The sequence below is a fragment of the Littorina saxatilis genome, linkage group LG11 (assembly GCF_037325665.1).
Source record: "Littorina saxatilis isolate snail1 linkage group LG11, US_GU_Lsax_2.0, whole genome shotgun sequence".
NCBI classification, from domain to species: domain Eukaryota; kingdom Metazoa; phylum Mollusca; class Gastropoda; order Littorinimorpha; family Littorinidae; genus Littorina; species Littorina saxatilis.
In genome coordinates, this window is record NC_090255.1 from 43,994,853 (window position 1) to 44,022,061 (window position 27,209).

Genomic DNA, 27,209 nt, shown 5'->3' on the forward strand with positions numbered 1-27,209 from the left:
GTTTTTAGCCTACAACATGTGCAATGTCAACTTTACCATCATGAATTGTGTATGTGCTTGTGCATAAGGAAGTGATTTTTACATTTAGTCAAGTAATGACTAAATGTTTTAACGTAGAGGGGGGAATCGAGACGAGGGTGTGGTGTATGTGTGTGTGTGTGTGTGTGTGTGTGTGTGTGTGTGTGTGTGTGTGTGTGTGTGCGTGTGTGTAGAGCGATTCAGACCAAACTACTGGACCGATCTTTATGAAATTTGACATGAGAGTTTCTGGGAATGATATCCCCGAACGTTTTTTTCCTTTTTTTGATAAATACCTTTGATGACGTCATATCCGGCTTTTTGTAAAAGTTGAGGCGGCACTGTCACGCCCTCATTTTTCAATCAAATTGATTGAAATTTTGGCCAAGCAATCTTCGACGAAGCCCGGACTTCGGTATTGCATTGCAGCTTGGTGGCTTAAAAATTAATTAATGACTTTGATCATTAAAAATCTGAAAATTGTAATTTTTTTTATTTTTTTCTAAAACGATCCAAATTTACGTTCATCTTATTTTTCATTATTATCTAATTCCAAAAAATATAAATATGTTATATCTGGATTAAAAACAAGCTCTGAAAATTAAATATATAAAAATTATTATCAAAATTAAATTGTCGAAATCAAGTTAAAAACACTTTCATCTTATTCCTTGTTGGTTCCTGATTCCAAAAACATATAGATATGATATGTTTGGATTAAAAACACGCTCAGAAAGTTAAAACGAAGAGAGGTACAGAAAAGCGTGCTATCCTTCTTAGCGCAACTACTACCCCGCTCTTCTTGTTATATTTAGTCAAGTTTTGACTAAATATTTTAACATCGAGGGGGAATCGAAACGAGGGTCGTGGTGTATGTGCGTGTGTGTGTGTGTGTGTGTGTGTGTGTGTGTGTGTGTGTAGAGCGATTCAGACTAAACTACTGGACCGATCTTTATGAAATTTGACATGAGAGTTCCTGGGTATGAAATCCCCTAACATTTTTTTCATTTTTTTGATAAATGCCTTTGATGACGTCATATCCGGCTTTTCGTGAAAGTTGAGGCGGCACTGTCACGCCCTCATTTTTCAACCAAATTGGTTGAAATTTTGGTCAAGTAATCTTCGACGAAGCCCGGACTTCGGTATTGCATTTCAGCTTGGTGGCTTAAAAATTAATTAATGACTTTGGTCATTACAAATCTGAAAATTGTAAAAAAAAATAAAAATTTATAAAACGATCCAAATTTACGTTTATCTTATTCTCTATCATTTGCTGATTCCAAAAACATATAAATATGTTATATTCGGATTAAAAACAAGCTCTGAAAATTAAATATATAAAAATTATTATCAAAATTAAATTGTCGAAATCAATTTAAAAACACTTTCATCTTATTCCTTGTCGGTTTCTGATTCCAAAAACATATAGATATGATATGTTTGGATTAAAAACACGCTCAGAAAGTTAAAACAAAGAGAGGTACAGAAAAGCGTGCTATCCTTCTTAGCGCAACTACTACCCCGCTCTTCTTGTCAATTTCACTGCCTTTGCCATGAGTGCTGGACTGACGATGCTACGAGTATACGGTCTTGCTGAAAAATGGCATTGCGTTCAGTTTCATTCTGTGAGTTCGACAGCTACTTGACTAAATATTGTATTTTCGCCTTACGCGACTTGTCAATTTCACTGCCTTTGCCATGAGCGGTGGACTGACGATGCTACGAGTATACGGTCTTGCTGCGTTGCATTGCGTTCCGCTTCATTCTGTGAGTTCGACAGCTACTTGACTAAATGTTGTATTTTCGCCTTACGCGACTTGTTTATTCTGTGGATGCTGAATATTGAATTCGAGGAAATATGTGAGTAGCAAGGCCGTAAACATTTTTCTCTTTGTTCTTTCGGATCGAACTTGGTACGAAACGAGCCAGATCGTCGACAAGATCCGTCAACGTAACTGTGATGATGCAACTCCGACGGGATTAGCGGCCAGTGTGTGCGCATAGTAAACATGGTCTGGTCTCTGAGGCGTGTGTGTCCGGTCTGCATGACTCTCTCTTCTCTTCAACTTCATCTTGAGGTGTCATAAGATGATCTCGAGGATGGGCAGTGTAATTATGTGAGTCGCCGCTGGATACGTCTTGGGCCTCTCGCCCACAAGCTTTCATGCTTTCTTAATCCTAACCAATTATGTGATTTTATCTCGCTCAAAGGCCATGAGCACTGTGTTATTTTAACTCTGCAGCTTAGTCCCATGGCCCTGCAAACTTGTAACTTGCAGGACTGGGTCCCCAGTGTGGACATCAAAAGGGACCCAAATCAGCTAACTTTTACAGTACCTTTAGAGTTACTCGCACTCACAAGACAGATTTTATATAAACGATATATGGATGTGACATTCGTAGCAAGCCTGGTTTTTATGTTGACTGGGTGGACGAAGCCGACAACCCCACCCGTAAGCTAAGTGTTATAGACAGTTCTGATCTGGAAGACCAACGTGTACTGCCTTCGGAGCTGTTTCGGACCAAAGTACAGGTAAGGCGTGTCGACGGCATTAAATGCATCACCGTCACCCTCTATTACACGACAGGCACAGTTCTGGCGCAAGGGACTGTGACGTCTGCTTCTCGTTCTAGGGCTGATCAGTGTTTAACAGAGACAAGTGCAAAGAAGTAATAAGAAATTTAATAATTCTGTACTTTCAAAAACATGCACATGATCATTCTTGCAGACATCAATCCCTTTCTCTTAGAATCTTCAAATGAAAGTTTTATAGATTATGATTTCGCTGATGTGATTTCACACACACGTAACAACATTGTCTTTCTTCTTCTTGTTGCGTAGACGTTTGATATCGAAGCGCGGAACGTACTTCTTCTTCTCGTTGCAAATGTATTTCGGTTTACACAAATGAAGATATGAAGGTGTGTTAATGTTCACAAAATATAAAGTAGACTACTCATCATGATAAACTCGATCTGGGTGACACTTGGGGACGTTGGTGGTTCCTTCCGTGGTTACCGCTGACGTTGCCCTTCCCACAGTGTTCACACGACATCATTTACACAAGCATTGTACACCCCTGTACACTTGCACCTTCTGCAACACACACGTGCAATATCTGTTATTATCAAGTATGATTTCCATCGATATCATTCCATTTGTTTCTCTAAAACAAACACAGAAACAAGAGTTCACAGACTGACACAAACACATGGAAAATGAACAATACCTGTGTTTTCCTGTGAATCAATAATGTTAAAATGTATTAGCGTGTTTTACCTGCGGTTAGTGGACCTTTGGAGATCGCAAAAATGTGGAAATCCGTCCACGGAAGGTGAAACATATGCTAGTGCAATCTACGTGGCTGCGTTGATTGCTGCCATCTTGGAGTCAATGAAACGGTCAGAGCATTGCATCCTAGCAACCTCAACTGAATATATGCACAGTTCATATTCACGAATTAATACCAATGCACGCTGTTTCCTTTTGTTCTCTTCGTTTAAATTTCTTTCCATGCAGATAAACAAATTCTTACCTTGTACCAGTTTTGGACTAATGGCGCGAGCGTTGACGTCATATGCATACAGTGTCGTCATGACGTAGTCTCGGTCATTTAACCTCGTTTTGTGTACGCAACTAGTGAAGTCTCGATTAATATGAGAGAGGGAGTCGATACACGAATTCCATTCGTCACAGGGACCAAGTGTAATGTATGGCGAGACGAGGAATTCGATGCCATTGTTTCCTGCATCAAGGCTGTGTCTGCCCTCGATGCAGCCAACAGATAAGCGTCGATGACGGAGAAGCTGTCAACTATGCGCCTCCCACCCACTTCACTCGCCTCCAACGCCTCTTTAGGTCAAACCGCGACCACTAAACCTGCAAGAGCGTCTCGGCGTCTGAAATCTCTCGGTCCCGACAATGCCTCACTCGAGAGTATTAATGAAGACTCTGAGCTCGCTCTTGCACCTTCAATGGACAACTCTTACACTCCACCCCCCTCTACTGCAGCACTCGCTGACTCATGTGACATAAGCCCCGAAGGCACAGTGACACCTGTTCTTCCCCAAACTGAACAGAGCTCGACCTCTTCTCCCACATTCCTACCTGCCTGTCCCTCAACCCCTAATCCTTCAGGCCAATCCTCTTGTACGACTGCCGATTCGGACCCCTCCCCCTTAATGCAGTCGAGTGTGACGGTCGACACTGCATCTGCAGTGACTGACTCCTCAGTCCCATCCCCCAAAATGCAATCGAGCGTGGAAACTGCTTCTTCTGTCGAATCCGAGAAAGAAAGCGATGCGCCCTCCCCAGTCCCCTCCCCCCAAATGCAATCGAGCGTGGAAGCTGCTTCTTCGGTGGAGTCCGCGAAACAAAATGATGCGCCTTCCCCTTCTGACGACGACGGTCTCATCGTGGATGATGGGAGCGGCCACCCAAAGACCACCCAACTACTCAAGAAAAAAGCTCGACGCGCAAGAACAAACCGTAGAGTTATCATCAGCCACCCGTTCTCCCTTCGGACAGTACAGTTAAGGCGCCTGCGTCACAAGGTGTGTAGTGTTGTCGATGGTTCCAGCAAGACACCAGACAATGTGTCCAGCATCGAAAACACCAAACAACAAGTGAAAAATGAGCTTAAACTTCATATAAAAGTACAGATTGATAAACTAAAGGAAAGAGTGATCCAGCTTGAGACCACAGTCAACACTCTAAACAAGGTCAACAGTGACCTTAGGTCTCAAGTTGGTGGATGTTACGAAGCGGTTTACTCGTATTTGTGGTAATGTGTATTGTTGTAAATAGAATAGACTATAGCGATGGTCAGACATTGGAAAGGGCTATAGGCTGCATACCGTCGCGTTGACCGCAGTTGAACCTTGTGTAACTGACAAGGTTTTTCACGTGCAAGTAATGCAGGCGACAGCTCACTGGCAATGTCATAGCAAGAACGACTTTGTAAAATCAGTCGCCGTCAAGGAGCCAAGCTCGACTCATGTTTTTCGTAACACTTTAGCAGACGGGCTCCTGTTTTAGGTATCTGACTGAAGAAGGATGAAGACTGACGAACTTTCCCTATCAGTCTACGTGATATCTTCCATTTTCATATTCATGCCAGGCCGGCGACTGTACTAAATGTTGGCTTTACACTCTTTTGAGGTATGTTTGAAACCGGTTATATTTTCATGTCATGTTGTTGTATGTGAGAAGAGTGACTGGTTCTGTGTTTAACGTTATTGTGTAGGCCTAAGCTATTGTGCTACACTGCTTAAACATGTGAGGGTTTTACGTAACGTTTTCTTGGCTTTAGAAAACAGGAATTAACGTGTAAATAATTATATTGGCTCGTGCAGCTTAATATGTTGGACGAGTGAGTATTTGTATTGTGCGAGTGGAAGAAACTAAAGACAAGTTGACTTATGGACTATAAACTTTACAGTGTTCCAACTGGGGGGTTTTCATCGCCGGAGGCTGAACTGAACCAGTCAACTGCGGCTTGGTGTACATGACCATGGCATGGAGAGCTGGCAGGGTTCTACAGTTAGCCGCCGAGACGAACTGGAAGGATCAAGGTCTACGTCAAGCAATGGTTGCGGTGTCGTGAGGACTGGTGCACCCTTGTCAGTCGTCTGAAGGACTTACAGCCATACCAACATCTTGAGGGCCGAAAGATGGCAGTAGGGTAACGTACAGTAGAATACCTATTCGTCTTACCTGTTAAGCTGCTTTGTTTGAGCCAAAAGGTGTCTGCGTCTTGGACTGTAGAGTTTCTTGCGGTGTTGTCGGCCTAGAGTAATGGTCGAAGCCCGGAAATGATTTTGTGATGTAAAAAGCTTTGTAAACTAATAATAATTAGTCTTGGCAGTGTCAAGATCCATTTAACACCAGGTTTTTGCGTGTGTGAGTGCGTGTGCGCTTGTGCCTTGTAAGCTACGGTAGCGGACAACTATTCAGATTACATTCAAGTCTGTAAACAAATACTAAACTTATAGAGTGGTGTAGAGACATTTATGAGTGTCTAGAAACAGGCTAATAAAGGACCATAACATCTGACGCAATAAGGGCTATACCACTCCATAACAGTGACCTAAAGAAATCCTTAACCTCAAAGGCAAACATTCAAGCTAGTACTCAGACTGACTCAATCCAAGCCTGCCAGCAAGAGGAGAGTAGTCCAGCCTACAATGTTACCACATCAAACCGGTTCGTCGCCCTGGAGGCTGATGCGGTAAAGCAGGCGGACCGGGTCCACGTCTGCCTTCCTCTGACATGCACACACAAAAAAGACGGCGAAGAGCGCACATTAGAAACACACAAACCCACAGTCAACAGTCCCGCTACGAACAACCAGCTGAGCCAGCACCCCGAGAAAACACCGCGACAGCGACTAGCAGAGTGTAGGGTGGCCGCAGAGACAACCCATGTGCTACTGGGGGACTCAGTACTTCGACCTGTTAGACCAGAGCTCACGTTTCCGGGGAAACGGGCTGAAAATCTCAGTGTCTCTGGCCTAACCCTGGACGACCTAGCACACTGGCTGCAAAACATTCCTCAGTGCCCGAGTGTGTTACACGTCACGGTACATATTGGCGTTAACACATGTCGGGACAACACCATTACAGAATTGACATGGAGCGCCCTTGTCAACCTATTGAAAAGGGTGTTTCCCAATGCCCTTCGACAGTTCTCCTCAATTATCCCACCCTGGGGAGAACATCTCAAGAAATCTGTGGCGGCTTCCAACGACGCACTGTCCAGGGCCTGCAGCAAGGCGAAGGTGGCGCTGGTCGACCACACCTCGACCTTCGTCACCAACAACGGCGCTCCACGCAAGGCCCTGTACAGGGACGACCTGCATCCCAGTCGTCAGGGCACCGGCAGACTGGCGTGCAACATCAAGTACGCTGGTCAGCCGCGTGACGTCACCCACAGTGGCCACCGCAAACCACTGCTGGAGGATCCGGTCATTAGCCCGGACAAGTCCCCTGCACAGCATCCCCCTCACTACGAGATGTCGGAACAGCAACGACCCTGGGGACAGCCACCAAGACACCGTCTACACAACGTTCCATCTGTTCGCTTCTCTGAAACAGTGAGACAGCCATCGCAGGCTGTTGGCGACCGTGACAGCCACGTGTCAATGTCACCAGCCATCAGTGAACCGAGGCGGAGTGATTCAACCTCTTCACACCCGGGCCCCTCGGGTCTGCCTCTCTCGCCACCCCCCTACTGGTGGCACGCATCTCAGCGCCTTCACCACCAGCCCTGGCCACACCACTTGCCCCCCCCCCCCCCCCCCCCAGGGGAGTCCTGTGTCGCCTCATTGGGTGTATAACGGTGTAACACCGTTTTTTCGGCAACACTACCCCCACCCGGGTAGCGTACATGTAATGACTGCAGCTACACTTGTGTAACGTACTAAACAATCATGAGTCCATATGCTTGCTGGGAGAGATGAATGTATGTATGTATGTATGTGTGTATGTGTGTATGTGTGTATGTGTGTGTGTGTGTATGTGTGTGTGTGTGTGTGTGTGTGTGTGTATGGATGTATGGATGCATGCATGCATGTATGGATGCATGTATGTATGTGTGTATGTATGGGTGTGTGGGTGTGTGTGGGTGTGTATGTATGTATGTGCGCATATGTGCAGGTATGAAAATTACTCTTACGCGTGCATACCCGTGCATACGTACGTATGTGTGTGTGTGGGGGGGGGGAGTGCGTTCGTTTGCGTGAGAGACAGAGAGAGACTCAGGCAGGAAACAGGAGTCCTACGTTTTGCCCTACGTACGTCCACTCCTAGGCGGAACATAATTATGTAGAAACTATGTAACAACTTAACTAGCATTGAACTCAATGCTCATGGCCACTTGACTCATGGAGATTTCTCGTGAACAATATAGTTATCTGTGCATTCTCCTGCAAAGGGTAAGATTCCCTCAGCTCAGGAGGGCAAGTGTGTAGATCGTGCACTAATTTGTTATTTGTGCGCCCGTTCGTGTCCTCGACCCAGGAGGGCGAGTGTCTAAATCGTTCACTACCTTAATATTTTGTGCGCCCGTTCGAGTTCCTGAACTCAAAAGGGCAAGTGAGTTACCGTGACGATTCTGTGTGTCTAAACTTATCACTATCGTGATATTGTGCACAGGTTCGTGTTCTATGGTAACTGGAGTTGTGAACCTACGTTTAAAACCCCTTTTGTTTTTGCTTCGTAGCAAAACCCGTGAGAAGAGAAAAGGTGGACTGTGTCTTTAAGGATAGATCTTCAACTGTGTACCAGCCCTGCATTGTGTGTGAGCATAATCGCGCTGCCTTCATCATATTGAGGAATCTTCAAACTAACTTTGTTAACTGTGTTCTACAGCTAAATTCGTGACCTGACTTGGACGTGCTCGCTTCTTATACGTGCCTCAGGTCGGTCACGCTATAGTGACGGCATTGTATGTGTCGTGCCCTGAAGCCATTGGCTTATTTTCATCCGCAAAGAAAGCGGCTGGTCTCCTTAATTTCTGTGAACGTTTTGTTCATCTTGCATTTAAGCTTATATTATCTAGTATCCCATTGTTTGTTGTTGGATTTGCTTTACCTTTTGTTCGGTCACCCTTCATTTTTAAGGCCTAAAAAAAAAATAGGTGTGGTTACGGTAACCCGACCTACCCTATTTTTAGGGGCCGATCCTATAGGCCCATTGCAGAAACTCAAGTTAACAACAGCATTTCTACTCGGCGCGCGCGGTATGAGAATCACGGGTCGTAACTCTCTGGAATTGATCATCCGCCGCCATGTTGGATGCCTTGCACGATCTCTGACAGTGCTTGAGCGTTGGGTGGCGACTCGACAAAAATGAAAATGACACGTTGTGTGGCCAAAAACTGCAGTCAGCAGGCACACTTTAGGATCCCTAAAGTTGTTTACCATCAGGGTGACAACTGGAAGGAAGTTACTGAGCGGAGAAGACGATTATAACTGGTTATTTTTTGCTGTGTGCAGTGCGCTAATCAACAATTGTCCATCGGTTATGCCTTTAGAGTGAACACTGTGATAGGATTCTTTGAAAATTATACTTTGCAGTAGTTACCTGAGATGCATTGTACCTCATTTACCTGTCTTGTGTGTGGCGCACGTTATGTCTCACACACACACACGCACTCGCGGCACAATCGCACAATCTGACACAATCACACAATTACAATCAACGGTCTTTTTTTCTCAAAATTTCACGTTCTAGTTTTGTTTTCATCAATGTCTTACATATTTTCCGGTCATAAATTTTAGGTATTGTTCTAGTATTCACTAATGTTGTATTGATATTACTGGCACCCCTTTTAAACTGATATGGTTTTTACCTTTACAAGGCGACGATGTGAATTTGTGATGTAGATATGTGGCTGGTTATGTGTGAGTATGTAAATAATTGTGTGTGTGTGTGTGTGTGTGTGTGTGTGTGTGTGTGTGTGTGTGTGTGTGTGTGTGTGTGTGTGTGTGTGTGTGTGAGTTGTGTCTGTGTGTGCATGACAGTGTAATGCACCGTATGTATGCATGCATGGTGATGTGTGTCTGCATATGTGTCTGGTTGGTTTTTATTTTATTTTTACCGTGCCGTGCCAAGATGAAATCCTTTTGCAAAATTGGTGAATAAATATCTTGTATCTTGTATCTTTATCTTGTGAATTTTGGTGCACTGTCTGCATGGTAATTTGAGATAAAGAATAAATAAATGAATATAATAATGTATTCTTGCTTTACTTTTTATGTTGTGCTGTTGTGTTAAAAAGGCAGATCCCCTTTGGACTCATGCATGCACAGTTTTCTTCATTTTGTCTGCATACACAGTGAAATACGCAAAAAGAACAAGAGTGCAATGAAGAAAACTAACAAAGACGGCATCCAATATGGCGGCGCGAAGAGAGTATGAGCGGAGTTGTGCCCCTTCGGGCTAAAGCTAGCCGATCCATTTGATAACGTCACGCCGAGTAAGAAGAATGAATTGGACCTATAACTTTTTATTACATTTGTCAAAAAAAAAAAAAAAAAAAAAAAAAAAACCGAGTGCAAAAAACGCAATGAAAGCGAAAGCGCCCGAGTCGCACACTTATTTCCCTGTCAAGTAGGTTTAATTTGTACACATTAGAAAAAAAAGTTAAAAAAAAAAAAAGTGATTGCCTACCTACCTACCCTATTTTTTTTGGCTATGTTACCGTAACCACACCTATTTTTTTTTTGGCCTAAGCAACAATTTGTTTCTTTATTTTTGATTGCATACCTTTGTGTGCTGCTATCTCATCCTGTATCATCCTGTTCTAAATAGCAACTATAATTCGTGTTGTTGGAATCTTGACATTTACTTGGAGAAATCCTTGTGCGTTTATGATATACTAGAACTGTTGTCTTGACTGCTCCGGATACTCATATTTCCGGATTTTCCTTGCTTTATTATCTACTGCTGTTTGTTACAATATTGCACTTCGTCCTAATGTCAACAACATCAAACACTGTTCTCCGTATAGGGCATGTAAATATTTATCATTTAGTCAACAAAGTACACGATGTCTGTGTATTGCTAAACCAGCAACCAGAGCTGATACAGCTCTTCGGTGTAAGTGAAACGCGTCTAGATTCGCGTATCTCAGACAGCTTTGTTAATATTCCGAATTATTCGGTTTTACGACGGGACAATGCACGAGTAGGCCAAACAGGCATCGCTGTTTATGTTCATCAGTCCATTGCTGGGATTGTCAAACGTAGAACTGATCTTGAAGATGAAAATGTTGAATGTATGTGGTTGGAACTAAAACATGACAAATCCTCTCCCTTGCTTATTGGCTATGTGTATCGTAACCCTGCTGAAACGTCAAGGTGGATTGATGATTTTGTTTCTATGATGGACAGAGTGAAGGCTCGCGACGAGAATGTTGTATTGCTTGGCGATTTTAACATTAACCTACTCAGGCCTCAAACAACGTGGTGCTCAACCACTGCTCTGTTTGGTCTTCATCAGCTGGTTAAAACCCCTACAAGAGAAACAAATACTTCATCAACCCTGATTGATCATATTTACACTGATAGTAAGAATATCGTTGCAAATGCGCAAGTAGTGCATTCCAGTTTTAGTGACCATCATTCTGTTTTTTGCTCGATTTCTCTTAGATTGCCAAAATCACGTCATAAAGGCCACACAACAATCGAATACAGAAGTTTCAAGTATTTTGATGAATCTGCCTTTTTCTTTGACCTTAACCAAGCCCCATTTTATAGCGTATTCAATTGCAGTGACGCAGAGGGCGCTTGCAATATTTTTCACCATATTTTGTGTTCAATAATTGATAAACACGCACCACTACGTCAGCATAGAGTGAAACATCCCCAGCTCCCCCCTTGGTTAACCTCAGACATTATCGAGGCTATGGCGATGCGTGATTATTTTAAAGAGCGCAGCATGAAAACAGAGTATAAAATGCAAAAAAATAAAGTTTTGGACACAGTGAGACAAGCAAAGGCAGAATATTTTAATAAACTGATCTCTGAAAAAAGGGATACAGCTACAATCTGGCGAGCAGTGAATGAAATTCTTGATAAATCTAGGAAGGGATCAACCAATACTCATTCACAAATATCTCCAAATGATTTTAACAAACACTTCATTTCGCTAGCAGACAACCTAAAATCTTGTCTCAATCACAATGATTCCCTTGATACGGATGATTGTTTTGAAAAATTAAAAACATTCTGTGGACAAAAGTTGACTCAAACTGACACGTTTTCTATTCCTCCAATCTCAGTGCACGAAGTAGGAAAACTGATAGAACAAATGGCGAATAAGAAGTCAATGGGTCCAGACAAGATTCCAGTCAAGTTGCTAAAACTTGCTTTACCTTACATTGTCGATTCCCTAACTTATGTTTATAACCTAAGCATACAACAAAACGTGTTCCCGCAGTGGGGCACTGCGGTTATGAAATTAAAGGCCCCTCCTGTTTTTGGAACCGCAGGAGCTTTCTAGTTTGCTGTTAGGTAGATTTTTGGTTCCTCTTTCCTGTCATGCTCTCTTTTTCTTCATGAATTCTTTTCTTTTTTCTGCCTTCTTGCTCATTCACCTGTATTTTTTCCAAAAATCTCTTCTCTTGCCGCTTGTCTCGCGATTCATGTATAGTTTAATCTGTTAGTGTTCTGATGTAAGTCCAGCAGTAGATAGGTTAAGCCTATTTTAACATACTGGAAACTGGTAATCTTCCAGTAGGTATTAATTTAGTTTTACTAAAGCCTGCTGGGACACAAGTAATGGGTTAGTGCATTTGTAAACAGGAATCGCTTGACAAGTGGCCCCCTTCATCCCCCCTTCCTCGTCCTGATATGGCTCTGCGTAGTCGGCTGGACGTTAAGCAACAAATAAACAAACAAACAAACAAAACGTGTTCCCTTCTATTTTAAAGTGTGCAAAAGTATTACCCCTTCCAAAAAATAAGGATCTTACAGACCCAAACAACTTTAGACCTATTTCCCTCTTACCTGTTCTATCTAATCCCTTAGAAAAGCACATACAAAAACACCTACTGGCATATATGGAACAAATGAATCTGTTTCATCCTTTTCAGTCTGGATTCCGCTCTAAGCATTCCTGCCACACCGCCTTAAGCTCTTTATGCGAGACTTGGCTGTCAGCAATAAACAAAGCAGACATAACGGGAGCGTTGTTTTTGGACTTTAAGAAAGCCTTTGACCTAGTAGATCACTCACTTCTACTAAAGAAATTAAAGTGCTATTTAAAAGACGACTCAGCCTGTGCCTTTTTTGAATCGTATCTTTCAAAACGGAAACAGTATGTATCCATTAACTGTAAAACTTCGTCAAATGAGTTTGTCAGAAGTGGTGTCCCTCAAGGGTCTGTATTAGGACCTATCTTGTTCTGTATTTATATAAATGATTTACCCCTTCATGTGTCCGATGAAAATCTTCTGTTCACACCAGTCAAAAATCTTTGAAATCCGTCAACTCTTCTCTTCAAACAAGTGTGGATGAAATCACTGAGTGGTGCGTTTCTAATGCAATGATCATTCATCCGATTAAAACAAAGAGTATGGTGATAACCACGAGACAAAAACACAAATTAAGTCCTCTACAATTACAACTGTCAGTTGGTTCAACTCAAGTGCAGCAAGTTAGGGAACATAGATTATTGGGTGTTACCATTGATCAAGAGTTGAAATGGCAAACTCATTTAAGTAATATTTGCAAACTAGTATCCAAAAATTTGTACCTGTTATCAAAATTAAGGCATTACGCTGATTCTGCAGCACTCAAAATGTTCTATTACGCCCACATAATGCCTCATATAAACTTCGCATCGACACTTTGGGATAACTGCAGTGATGTTCATTTAAAAAGACTCAATTCCCTGCATCGCCGAGCTGCAAAACTTATTCTGCATGATTTGAATAGGTCCACGGATGATAAACTAAAGCTCTTGAATTTCCTCCCCTTGAAAGATCAGTTGACGTTAAACAAGGCTGTGTTCATGTATAAAATTCTAAATGACGACTGTCCTAAATATTTGCAATCACATTTCAAACATGCCACAAAAAGATATGGGTCCCAAAAAATCATCCCTCCTATACCTCGCATAGACCTCTACAAATCGAGTTTAGCCTTCTCGGGAGCGTTTCTCTGGAACTCCTTACCCCAACAGATAAGAAATGCAACTTCAGTGAAAATGTTTAAGAGACAGTCACGTTCACACATCATTCGTGAATGAAATGTCTTGTTCGATTGTTATTTTGTTAAACATTTTGTACTAATGTTAACGGATGTGTAGCTGATCGGAGCAACTTATTCCCAAATGAAAGGTATAACTATGTCAATGTCCCGCAGTGGGGCACTGCGGTTATGAAATTAAAGGCCCCTCCTGTTTTTGGAACCGCAGGAGCTTTCTAGTTTGCTGTTAGGTAGATTTTTGGTTCCTCTTTCCTGTCATGCTCTCTTTTTCTTCATGAATTCTTTTCTTTTTTCTGCCTTCTTGCTCATTCACCTGTATTTTTTCCAAAAATCTCTTCTCTTGCCGCTTGTCTCGCGATTCATGTATAGTTTAATCTGTTAGTGTTCTGATGTAAGTCCAGCAGTAGATAGGTTAAGCCTATTTTAACATACTGGAAACTGGTAATCTTCCAGTAGGTATTAATTTAGTTTTACTAAAGCCTGCTGGGACACAAGTAATGGGTTAGTGCATTTGTAAACAGGAATCGCTTGACAAGTGGCCCCCTTCATCCCCCCCTTCCTCGTCCTGATATGGCTCTGCGTAGTCGGCTGGACGTTAAGCAACAAATAAACAAACAAACAAAATGTAATTTTGTAATTTTTTGAGTTCTCCTTATGTAATTCCTTAAATGCACATTGTGTTGCATTCTGTACAATGTATTTCTGTATTTTATATGATTGAATTTATATTTGTAATGTGCGCGGTCTGTCTTTATGTGTTGTATAAAGGACAGGTTGGAAGAATAGGCTTTGCCTAAAACCTTTATCCTTTTGTAATAAAGTTCTGAGTCTGAGTATGAGTCTGAGTTTCTCTCTCTCTCTCTCTCTCTCTCTCTCTCTCTCTCTCTCTCTCTCTCTCTCTCTCTCTCTCTCTCTCTCTCTCTCTCTCTCTCTCGGTATTACACACCGGTACGACCGAACTAAGGTATCAATAAATTACTGTTGTGCAGCGGGTTGAAAGAATACCCTATACCTCGGAGATATACCTTCACTCGGTCACAACGACGTCACGTGACATGTTATATGGTGGAAGAGAATGCTGTCGCTTATTTTCCACCCTCAGTTCGGTAAGACTGAAACGATGCTCAGTCACGGAAAGAACTATCCAAACTTGCAAGCACAGCCGCGGTTGTCCTGTAAGTTCCCGATCCATGTTAAACCCTCATCCTCAAAAGGAAAATAAGCGACAGCATTCTCTTCCACCATATAACATGTCACGTGACGTCGTTGAGACCGAGTGAAGGTATATCTCCGAGGTATAGGGTATTCTTTCAACCCGCTGCACAACAGTAATTTAACGTTACCGTAGTTCGGTCGTACCGGTGTGCAATAGGTGCTCTCTCTCTCTCTCTCTCTCTCTCTCTCTCTCTCTCTCTCTCTCTCTCTCTCTCTCTCTCTCTCTCTCTCTCTCTCTCTCTCTCCTTTTTGTGTTTTCTTTGGTGCCCAAAAGTGGTCCGGCGGTCGCAGGACCTGCCGGACCGTGTGCTACGCCCCTGTAAGTATACTGTTCAAAAAAAGAAACGCATAGCTTGTAATATTTGGTTAATTTAGTTATATGGCTACAAGGATATCCACCAAACTGCAGAAAATGTTTATCTGGTCGTCGACCTTTCGTCCATTGCCACAAGTGAGCTCTGCACGTGACGCATGCGTTATCAGTGGCTACAATCTCAAAATTGCTCATTTGGCATGACCACTCGTCATGCTTCAGTGTAATCTCGTGAAACTCGGGGAATATTGAGCTCTCACCATGTCTTCCAAAACCCATAAAAGCGGATTGTTCGCCACAAAGAAATCAGACGACAATTCAGCGACGAAAGATGGCCCGATTGAGCAGAGAAGACCGCCAAATTGCATTGGGTCGTTTACAAGCAGGCCAAAGTCAAAGTGCAATCGCCAGGCACTTCCACGTGTCCCAGAGCACCATCAGTAGACTGTGGGTCAGGTTTCAAGCCACTGGCTCCGTTGCTGACTTGCCACGAGCGGGAAGACCAAGGGCGACAACTGCTGCTCACGACCGCTTCATACGGCTCCGCCACCTCCGGAATCGTTTCCTGTCGGTCTCATCTTCTGTCCAGGCTCTCCCCGGGCCACACCGATTATCGGACCAGACCGTGCGGAACCGCCTGCATGAAGCTGGTTTGAGAGCTCGCAGACCTCACAGAGGAGCTGTCCTCACCCGCCGCCATCGCCAGAACCGAGTGCAGTGGGGCAACCAGCACTTTCGCTGGACCGTCCGGAATCACTGGAGACACGTGTGGTTCAGCTGAGGTCCTACTTCCTGCTCCAGCGACATGATGGTCGGAGGAGGGTCTACCGGAAAGTAAACGAACGTTACGCGCCCAACTGTGTGGACGAGGCACCCGTTCATGGTGGTGGAGGCGTCATGGTGTGGGGGGCGATCAATACCGCTGGAAGGAGCACCCTAGTGCACGTCCAAGGGCGCATAACTGCCCAGCGATACGTGGAGGAAATTCTGCGCCCACACGCCCTTCCTCTTCTGGCTGACCAGGATGCCATATTCCAGCAGGACAACGCTCGCCCGCACACAGCACGACTCACCACCCAGTTCCTCACCGACCACCATGTCCAGGTGCTTCCCTGGCCATCCATGTCGCCAGACATGAACCCGATAGAACACCTCTGGGATGAATTGGACAGACGTGTGCGCAGGCGAGAAGAAGCGCCGGCAAATCACCGCGATCTATTGCAGGCACTTCAGGAGGAGTGGGACACCATCCCACAGCAAGATATCCGGCATCTGATCCAGTCCATGCCCAGAAGGTGCCGGGCAGTTGTTGCTGCTCAAGGCAGTCACACCCCCTACTGACTTGACAGCCTCGGCACCCAATCGTATTGATTGACTGATTGATTTGAAGATGCAAATGAACTGTGTGTGCATTCAACTGTGTCCATACCAAATTTCAAACAAAATCTAAATATTGGATTTTCTGTTAATTTTTTCGACAAATAAAACAAATTTGGCAAGTAGCAACTATGCGTTTCTTTTTTTGAACAGTATATATATTACATTTTGTTATTCATTTTATTTAAAAATTGTATAATGTTTATTTAATAAGTTTATGCTTGTTTCTCAGTGAAACAAGGCATTTAATTGTGGACTGGCCTATACTGCTGCAAGATATGAAAATGTGTTTGATATCGATTGTTCTTTTCAGCAACTGTCTGCAACTGGCGGGAAAGATCACTCGCTATTATAGCAGTGTATGACGTCACTTTTTGGACATATCAATATAGTTTAGAAACCGGAAGTGACGTCATAAAATTGGAGATGACGTGATCATCAAAACCCAATAACTATGTGTTATGCTATATATGGTATTCTTTTGTGTATGTGGTAAATATGATTTCTCTAAAATATTGCAAATGGTTCGAAAAATGTAATTACTAAAGTGTTTGGGGTTATAACCTGGGTTAGGATAAGTAACCTGGGTTAGGTTTAGGTTTGATATGTGAAGATCCTTCGTTTCTTACGCATGATTTAGTGTCCAAAAATGTGCTCAGCACTGATGGTTATAACGGGTAAAAGTAGAGAGATAAAAAAAAGTCAGTGTCCAAAGTATGATAGACCAACAGACAAGCTGACAGACAGACAGACCAACGAACAGAGTGAGCTATAGACAAGTGACTAAAGTCAGCTGGAAAAACTAATCCATAATACCCACCTTTCCCAAAAATTTCCGAAGATGAGAATATGGACGGATTTTCGCGGATTTCTTTATCTATGTATTACTTGGGATAAAAAATAGGTTACAGTCATAAACGCTGTCTTGTCTTATGTTTACACAGGCAGGCAACAGTCACGAACAGAGCCCTAACTATAATATACCATTTTATTATTTGTAGTACTCGCATAGGTGGGCAGCCAGAAAGTGAGGCATGCAGCCGTAAGCAAAGATACATTGCGTTGGTGGGCAGCCGCAAAATCGATCAGTCGTGGTACAGATTCAAGAATTACGCTCCAACCGCGTGACTTTGGATGACACAATTTGGACCACATGTCAACTAATAAACAATAATGATATTCCAATAGACTGCAGTTTGATTGATAACCTTGATTTTCCGTAATAACTGTGGGAAGTCAGAATTTACGCAAACTTTGCAAGAAAAGCATAAATAATCGAAGCTCAACGTTAACAAATGCATCGAAGAAAAGAATACAATCGATGATGGGATGCTATAACACCTTAGGTCGAAGTACACACGCCAGTAATGTGATGATATGTCATTTTGGAGAAAACAGACGATTTTGTCGTGCAGAAACTGCTCTTCATCGGTGAAAGTTAGTGCGGAGGCAATTCCCCAATGCAGCCACCTTCTACGGCGTGATTATCCGCTCAGACTGTTAGCTTCAGTCGCTTCCTGTAAGTCGATCTAACGCCTGCATTCCAGCGTGTTGATACACAGTTCTACACAGTTACTACCATTCAGAGTGACCCGCTGCAGCACAGTTGGTCTCGGCTAAAAAGAAATTGGTCAAAATACGTGGGGTAGAAAGTGTTAAACCATCACAGATACTGTCAGGCTTTTACACACAGTACAAAAACCCTTCCATTTGAACGCTCACCGAACGGGAACATCCTGGCTGTTTTCCGTCGAGAGTGAGACATTTTCAAAGAATTTATTTTCTTGGACCGTCTGATCTACAATCAGGCGCCTCGTTTTGGCGCTAGAACTAACTTTTAAAATCTAAATAATAAATTGACAGCTTGTAACACAAACATTCTTAAATCATAAAAGATTTTTCTTTTCAGTCAAGATATTAAGATCAGTACCATTCGAAGTTTTGAAAGTTGTTAGCAAACACAATACATACTAGTAAATCTCCCATATTATTAAATACCAACGGTGAGGAAGACCATCCTAAAAGTTATCAGCTAGAGGCTGTGTCGGTGCTGTTTACTGCTTTCTACGTGTTGATCACTGATGCAGGCTATCCTGATGAATGTCAGCTTTGACAGGTCGTTACGCCTCGAGTCGTCACCTTCCTAATTGGCCTCATCAAGATAATTAGTACAGACAACACAACGGAGAACTCGGCTGACATGGGGTGAAGGAATGGGAAGAGGAGGGGGGGAGAGAGAGAGAGAGAGAGAGAGAGAGAGAGAGAGAGAGAGAGAGAGAGAGAGAGAGAGAGGAGAGAGAGAGAGAGAGAGAGAGAGAGAGAGAAAGAAAGAGAGAGAGGAGAGAGAGAGAGAGAGAGAGAGAGAGAGAGAGGAGAGAGAGGAGAGAGAGAGAGAGAGTGAGAGAAAGAGAGAGAGGAGAGAGAGAGAGAGAGAGAGAGAGAGATGGATTGCCCTTGAGTTGCTGTAAGATTGTATATTGCTATTTCATATGTTACGTGGATTTCCACTGGTCAATTGGGCAAAACTGAGCTCAGTGCAAAAGTGATATCGACGACATTTCCGTCGATATCAGTTTTGATATCGACGACCTCTTTATTGCTTCCCCACTTCAAAAACAAAAACACCTACATTTAAAAACAAACAAATATATATGAAAATGTAATTATCCCAGAATTTAGTTGAGCAAGTGACTAAAGACTTTTTGAAAGGAAAGACATTTTAAAATACTGAAAAGTACAAGAAAAGAGTGAACAAAAAGAAATAATAATCAGAGGGGAGGATATGGAACAGCCAAAACTGAGACAAATACTTTTGTCATTTCTTTACAGTAAATACTCTTCTTCTTCTTCTTCTTGGCGTTCGCAGAGGTTACACAATCAGTCCAGCACTGGTGATAAATGTTGTCGTTTTCTTCAACTCCTGTCGACTGCCGTATAGTTTGGTCTGCAAGGGTACAGAAAATACAAAATGTCCAGAGAATTAGCAATATATCTAACATTGACTGACTGTGTGATGATATCTTCTGCCATTGGTCTGTTTCGACAGTGATATCAAAATCTCGACCTCCGGTCTCGATTTTGATATCACTGTCTCAACAGACCATAGCAGAAGATATCATCACACAGTCCGTCAATATTGGGTAAAGATGTCTTATGTAATTTAATGGAGGATGTAATTAGGATGCTACAAAGAACCGACGCGCTCACAAAACAAAACGAACACTAGAATTAGAAAATTAATCAAAGTTTTATTGTGGATATGGTCATACCGTCATATGGAGCCGTTCTTAATATTGTTATATAAAAAGGCTAAGCATAACCTATGGAGAGTTAATGGACTTATATTGGAGTGTGGCGGAAAAAAGCTAAACTAGGTTTAGAAAATGAAATGATGCTAGAAAGTAGAGTTGACGTCACTGGCTTGGGCGGAGTAGAAGCGCAGAGCGGTAGAACGTAGAGTGAGGAGCGCGGAGCGGTAGAACGTAGAGCGAGAAGCGCGGAGCGGTGGAACGTAGAGCGAGAAGCGCGGAGCGGTGGAACGTAGAGCGAGAAGCGCAGAGCGGTAGAACGTAGAGTGAGGAGCGCGGAGCGGTGGAAACTGATAAAAGAAAAAACTAAACTTAGAATTCGAAACATGAAACTAAACCTAAAAGTGTCCTAAAAACATAAACATCAAAGATGGATGCCAAAATGGCGGCCGAAACAAGATGGCGGCAAATCATGAAAAAATCACCAAAGCTATCATGAAAACCAAAACAAACTGAATATGTTAGAAAACCCTAACAAAGAATAAACGTATGACAAACTAGGCTAACTAGACAAGAAACGACACGCAGTGAAAAGAAAACTGACCAACATTACAGGACAGAGAAAAACAAATACAACTCGCAAACATGAACCAAAATCTTACAACATTGTTAGCAAACAAAACTGGCTTAAGGTCAAATCACAATAAACAAGAACAGTCTCAGCTCACCCCTCACATGGATAAAAACGTAAGACAAATGGATACTCGCCTTTGACAGCACCTATCTAATCTAAACAGGCTCAAGGCGAGCAACTAAACATAACATTACAAATTAACTTGATAAAACTGGAGGCCTGGGTCCAGGAACAGAGCAAAAAAAATCTATCTATTCTAAAAACATGTTCCTACAACGGCTTCCCAGCAAGTGACAACGAATACAGGCGATGAACCACGAAGGTGAACGAAAAATTACTACGCGTGAACACAAAAACTAGGTTTTTACCGTTACAAAGCGTGCGATCCGTGCGCTCCAGGGGAAAATCTCCATAGGCTTGCTTCTGGCGTCTAGCGTAAGCCATACAGACACATGCAATTAATATCAAAATAACGTAGGCTACACACTCGTTTATAATTTAGTTTGTTACGTTATTTAACGTCCAGTGATCTGCAAAAAGTTGTACCAGGACGCTCATAAATTATAAAGAAAAATAAAAGATCAAAAACAAGCTAGACCAAAAACACAAACAAAATAAAAAGAATCTAAATACACGGAAGGCTCCTTAGCAGGGGCATTCACAGAGAGAGGATTGAATTGAATTGAACTTTATTTAACAAGGATTAAGATTTAAGGCTACGCCTTTTCTTACAATCTGTCCTTGGGACACATAGACACACAATTATATAATTAAAAAAATAAAAAGTTAAAAAGTTAACCAAGAGAGAGAGAGAGAGAGAGAGAGAGAGAGAGAGAGAGAGAGAGAGAGAGAGAGAGAGAAGAGGAGGGAAGGAAAAAGAGAGACAGAGACAGACAGACAGACAAACTAAGACAGAGAGACAGAAAGAGAGAGATAGAGAGAGAGAGAGAGAGAGAGGGAGGGAGAGAGAGAGAGACAGACAGACAAACAGAAAGAGAGAGATACAGACAGAGAGAGAGAGAGAGAGAGAGAGAGAGAGAGAGAGAGAGAGAGAGAGAGAGAGAAAGCGAAAGCCTTCCAGCCAGCCAGCCAGCCAGCCAAACAGACAGACAGACAGAGCCATAAGAAGGGGTCCGCACCAAATGTTTACCTTACCACAATGCTCTGCTTTGCGTCTGTGACCAAGCTGAGAGGAGAATCTTGTCATATCTCGCGATAACAGCGTTATTGCACGTGATTCAAAATGGCGAATGGAACGAATGTCTCTGTTATGTCGGATACACCACTTTATAGTAGTCTATCAGGTTCATTGCAAACCGGGGGCCCGTATAGTACGAACAACTCCGAGATGCCAATTACACCACACCATGACAAATTGACGGCTACGGTCATGGTTATGAGCGTCTGGGTAAACCTGACTTTTGTGCACTCCCGATAATATCACAGAATATAGCACACACACTGATTAAACTGCTCAAGGAACTGCACTCACTGACTTGCATGATCAGAGCCATACTACTGAACCAGTCACAAGTAGAACGCTGTAGACCATTTCCATGGACTCTGTAAAATCACTGCTTAATTAATAGGTAGAATAGAAGAACAAAGTTCCGGCTGAAAACTTTAACTCTGGAAACTTTTGTTCTTAAGGTTGTATAACTTTGATTGTTTACGGAAATATTGAATGGAACCCAACGTCAGTGCTAAGAGTCATAGTGCAACTCCGGGATTCTAACTCTCATGCACGCACACACTTACGCTCTGAAGAACGCACTTTCGCTCACAGAGGCTTGTCTCGCAATCGGGCAATCTACACCAATAATGTCATTCCTTCATTTGCAATTATGAAGTTAACCCTTTGTTTTGGTCTATGTTCTTGCGGTCATGTGTCTATCATGGTGTGTTGGTGACGTCGTCTCATAGAGACAGGGATTTGACCTGAAAAGGGTAAAAGAAAGGGACGGTACCGCGTGCCCCCTGCCGCTCTCTCACACCGTCTCGCCGACTGTCAACAAACATGCGTTACCTCAAGTGCCTACGATTGGCCGAAAAGCTTTCAACTCGAAGGAAAAACAAGTCGCGTAAGGCGAAAATACAATATTTAGTCAAGTAGCTGTCGAACTCACAGAATGAAAGTGAACGCAATGCCATTTTTCAGCAAGACCGTATACTCGTAGCATCGTCAGTCCACCGCTCATGGCAAAGGCAGTGAAATTGACAAGAAGAGCGGGGTAGAAGGATAGCACGCTTTTCTGTACCTCTCTTTGTTTTAACTTTCTGAGCGTGTTTTTAATCCAAACATATCATATCTATATGTTTTTGGAATCAGGAACCGACAAGGAATAAGATGAAAGTGTTTTTAAATTGATTTGGACAATTTAATTTTGATAATAATTTTTATATATTTAATTTTCAGAGCTTGTTTTTAATCCAAATATAACATATTTATATGTTTTTGGAATCAGCAAATGATGGAGAATAAGATAAACGTAAATTTGGATCGTTTTATAAATTTTTATTTTTTTTTACAATTTTCAGATTTTTAATGACCAAAGTCATTAATTAATTTTTAAGCCACCAAGCTCAAATGCAATACCGAACCCCGGGCTTCGTCGAAGATTACTTGACCAAAATTTCAACCAATTTGGTTGAAAAATGAGGGCGTGACAGTGCCGCCTCAACTTTCACAAAAAGCCGGATATGACGTCATCAAAGACATTTATCAAAAAAATGAAAAAAACGTATGGGGATTTCATACCCAGGAACTCTCATGTCAAATTTCATAAAGATCGGTCCAGTAGTTTAGTCTGAATCGCTCTACACACACACACACACACACGCACACACGCACACACGCACATACACCACGACCCTCGTTTCGATTCCCCCTCGATGTTAAAATATTTAGTCAAAACTTGACTAAATATAAAAAGAAAAGCCTTCTATCCTCTCGGTGCGACCATATCAGCGATGGCCTGCGCTAGCGAAGGCCCGTTCGACAGCGATAAGTGCGGTCTCAGCTTTTCAACAGCGAGACATTGACCCGAGGATACGCTCGTAAGCTTGGGAAGCAAAATGACCGCTGTTTTTTTCCTCTCTTTCTGATGACGCCATAAAACAATTAATTCAGTGACCTGTAGATAATCAGATTGGTAATACCGGGAAATGAAATTCGGGCATACGGATCCTTCCTCAACAAAAACATAGTCTCATTTTCGCTGAATGCAGAGTGAATAAGGCTCAAGTGCAAAACCGACTCTTCCCAATGAATTGAGCGCTATCAAAAACATGCCGTAGACCCCCCTTTCCCCCTTCTCCCCCCCCCTCCCCCCTCCCCTCGTTTTCCCCTCGGACCGATTTATGTGTCAATACCTGGCTCATTGATTGAGACAAACCGAGACTTCCAGACACAAACCGAGACTTCCAGACACAAACCGAGACGTCTCAGTGTGATTTGTCACAATTATCTTACGGACTTTCTCCCGGTAAAAGCGTCTTCGGCCATTTATCACGATTCTCACTCTCGTAACGTTAGATCGTATTTCAAAATGACCATGGTTCTGAAGATAGAAACCGAAGTAGCTTAAAAACATCCGACAGCAATGTATCCCCAAAATCGACTTTGTTAACATTTTGCTAATATTGTTTCTGTGATAAGTTCGTATGATTGTTGAAAGTGTTCGCTGGGTATGTGTGTATATATAGTGTGTATAGCCTAATTATATGAATACTGTGTGAACAGTACATGTGGTGATTTGTGTCCGTATGGTTAATTGTTTTATGTAGGTTGTACATTTAATTGTTTTATTTTGTATATGTTCTTTTGTAAAGGGCATAGAGCCATGGTTAGGCACTTAAAATGTCCAGTTATTATTATTATTATTATTAATATTGCTTCGGTGCGCTAAATACTGCCCGGCGTATATTGTGCGAGACACGGGTGCAGTGGCCCAGTGGATACGACTCCGGCCTCTTAAGCGGAAGGCCGTGGGTTCGAATACAATTTTAATATTTAAAATTATTTTGCTTTTCCTGTTTAACCTTTTCAAAATTAGATCTAACTTGTTCGCGTATCCATTTCTGGATCTGCAGGCTGCTACAGAGTTACCTCCCTTTAGGCTTTTTCAAATTCCCCTTGTTTTAACCTAATTTCTTGGTTAAAACTTGTCTAAATTCTTTCTTAATAAATATCTATTCTACACTTTGGCCTTAAATCAAAGTGTTTCCTTTCACAGATATCCCCTTGGGGTTGTCAGATGAGGGTAGTCTCCCATGCCAACAGAAGCTACCATTCATAGAGTGGTTTGCTCCTTAGTTGGATACCATGGGTTGACAACTCTCGCCACCAGTACCACCTGACCACTGATAAGACACAATAGTGTCGAAACACGTGTCTGGTCTAGGTACAAATACGTAGAGGTTACATGCCGAGTCTCAGTGATTATTAAAAATAATGGTCGAAGTTGGCGGATCATGAAAAATGCGAGCTTCAGCGAGCTTTTTCATGACCGCGAACTGAGACCATTATTTTTAATAATCACTGAGACGAGGTGTGTAACCTCTTTATTCCTCCTTTCTTCAGTTATTCAAAGAAAACAGGAGTTTTTGTGCGAAAGTTTGATCGAATCCGAATCACCCAACCAGTCAACCTGCGCAGGCGATCGATTAATGCGCGGTTGTATAGTTCCGTGCAAATCATTCCATTCTGTTAACACTTCTTGTCAGTTTCCCTGTTTTAGACTAAAATCAAGTACACAGATATGCTGTTATTCTGCTGTGGCGGTAAAGGCAGATATTGTGTGTTCTGTTTATGTTTTAGTATCGTTTAGGATAATGTTCTTTCGTCAAATGGGACTAGCAGACGAACTTTTGCACCCGTGTTCCAACGTTAATTACTGTATGAAGTTCAGTTTTCTGGGGAAAATAGTGTATGAAACCGCTTTATGTTGTTTAAATTGATGAGATGTGTGCATTTGGTTGCGTGTGATCTGTTTATAAAATGAAATATTGTTGAAAACTGACCGTCGGATTGCAGTCAGTGTTGTCGAAGAAACTGCGTTAAAAGAAGGGGAACTACTCTTGTCGGCAAGAGTATGAGTTACTTGCCTTGGGAATTTGCTTGTGATGAACGGTGTGTGCACGGCAGATCTAGATTCAGAAAACAACCAAACTCATGGATTTTATATGGAGATTCATGTGTTCAGGCCTGTAGTTGTTAATTTAAATGCGGTATGTTTGTATTGTTTGCTCCAGAGATGTATATTTCGTACGTATAGAGCGTTCGGAACTTTTCAGTCGCAAAAGTAGTACCAAAACAGAACAGCTTCTCAACCCATTGCACTATCGAGGATTCAGGCTGTTGCTGGCTCGTTATTTGTTTGGTTGCTGGGTCATTATCGAAAAATAACTAGCTCTACAAGTTTACAGAGGTAAAGAAGCAGAGGGGGGAATAAGATGGTCCTCCTCAGGACTAGAATACCTTGCGATACGTCCCCCACAAAGGGACTTTGCTCTGTAAATCTCGGTCCCCCTTGAGGAGGGGCTGATCACGGACCTACATTCTACTGGATGGCTGTCTCAGTGCGCGCTCTCTCTCTCGCCTTGTCAGGCAGTGAGAAAAACGAGGTCAAACCAAATGCTGGGGACCGATCACATCCGGTTTCAATTCCACCAGCAATGTCGTCTGCAAAAACTTCAACGTCGACGACATTCTTCGGGTAAAATGAAAGCTATTACTATATGTTTTCCGCGTATAACTTATGAACTGTTGATTTTATAATATTGAAAATCTTCTTGCTTACGTTTTGTGTTCTCCCTGTCGCCGTAAATACTCGCTTTGTCGACTGTAAGTTGTTCAACAGTACACTTGCAGACTTTCCTACTAAGCTAGTAGTTTGCAAACTTTGGCTTGTTTGTGTTGTCATTAATAGCCTTTTTGTTTTCAATTCGTATAACAACTATGAATATTTCATAGACGGTTTTTTTTCCTCACAGGACGAGGATAAATTCGATCTGACAAAATGATGAAGAAAGGGGAAAAATGAAGATTTTTGCTGTGTTTGTTGGGCCAAATTTTTTTAAGTTCAAAAAAGGTGAGAAATATTCATAACAAATTCAGTTTTGGGTCTTTTTCAAATCTGTTTGCTGCATCTTTTCTGTGACCATTGTGGCTATGCACTGACACTCAAACAAATGGAGAAAGGGAAAAAAATGAAGATTTGTTCTTACTACACAACAGTCAGGGATAGGCAGGGATTGTTGACATGTACATTGTCAAGAGGTCAAAACAAATTTTAAAAGCTGTTGGACACTGCACTAGTGTTGCTCTAATCAAGTCGAGTCTGGAACAATAGGTCCACCCCACCAAAAAGTCAACATGGAATTAGTTATGATTTGTTTTAGCCTTTTTGCTTGGGTACGGCCAAGTCAAAAAGGTGAGAGGGGTTACAAATAGTCATAACAAGTTCAGTTTGGGGTCTTTTTCAAATCTGTTTGATGCATCTTGTCTGTGACCATTGTGGCTATGCACTCAAAGTCAAAAAAGTGCAGAAAGGTGACAAATGAAGATTTTTCCTTCTTACAAGACAATGTGTGATTTGGCACATTTTGCCTCAGTCTTTATCAAGAGCCTGTCTCACCCACTTTGAAGCTGTCGGGCACTGCAGTAGTGTTCCTTACATCAAGGCGAG

The 27,209-nt window shown here is 42.3% G+C and overlaps 4 long non-coding RNA genes across 4 annotated transcripts in view; 1 reads left to right on the forward strand and 3 right to left on the reverse strand.

The window, feature by feature from the left end:
* The window catches only part of LOC138980558 (uncharacterized), a 401,185-nt gene that overhangs the window by 196,329 nt on the left and 177,647 nt on the right, over positions 1-27,209 (reverse strand). The window lies entirely within an intron of this gene.
* Positions 2,684-3,707, reverse strand: LOC138980924 (uncharacterized). Its single transcript, XR_011460497.1, has 2 exons — positions 3,299-3,707; positions 2,684-3,115 (listed from the first exon to the last, which is right to left on the reverse strand). It is a non-coding gene; the product is annotated as an uncharacterized lncRNA (long non-coding RNA).
* LOC138980925 (uncharacterized) lies at positions 4,773-5,803 on the forward strand. Its single transcript, XR_011460498.1, has 2 exons — positions 4,773-5,179; positions 5,460-5,803. It is a non-coding gene; the product is annotated as an uncharacterized lncRNA (long non-coding RNA).
* On the reverse strand, positions 8,632-11,924 carry LOC138980555 (uncharacterized). The gene is made up of 2 exons (XR_011460384.1): positions 10,018-11,924; positions 8,632-8,701 (listed from the first exon to the last, which is right to left on the reverse strand). It is a non-coding gene; the product is annotated as an uncharacterized lncRNA (long non-coding RNA).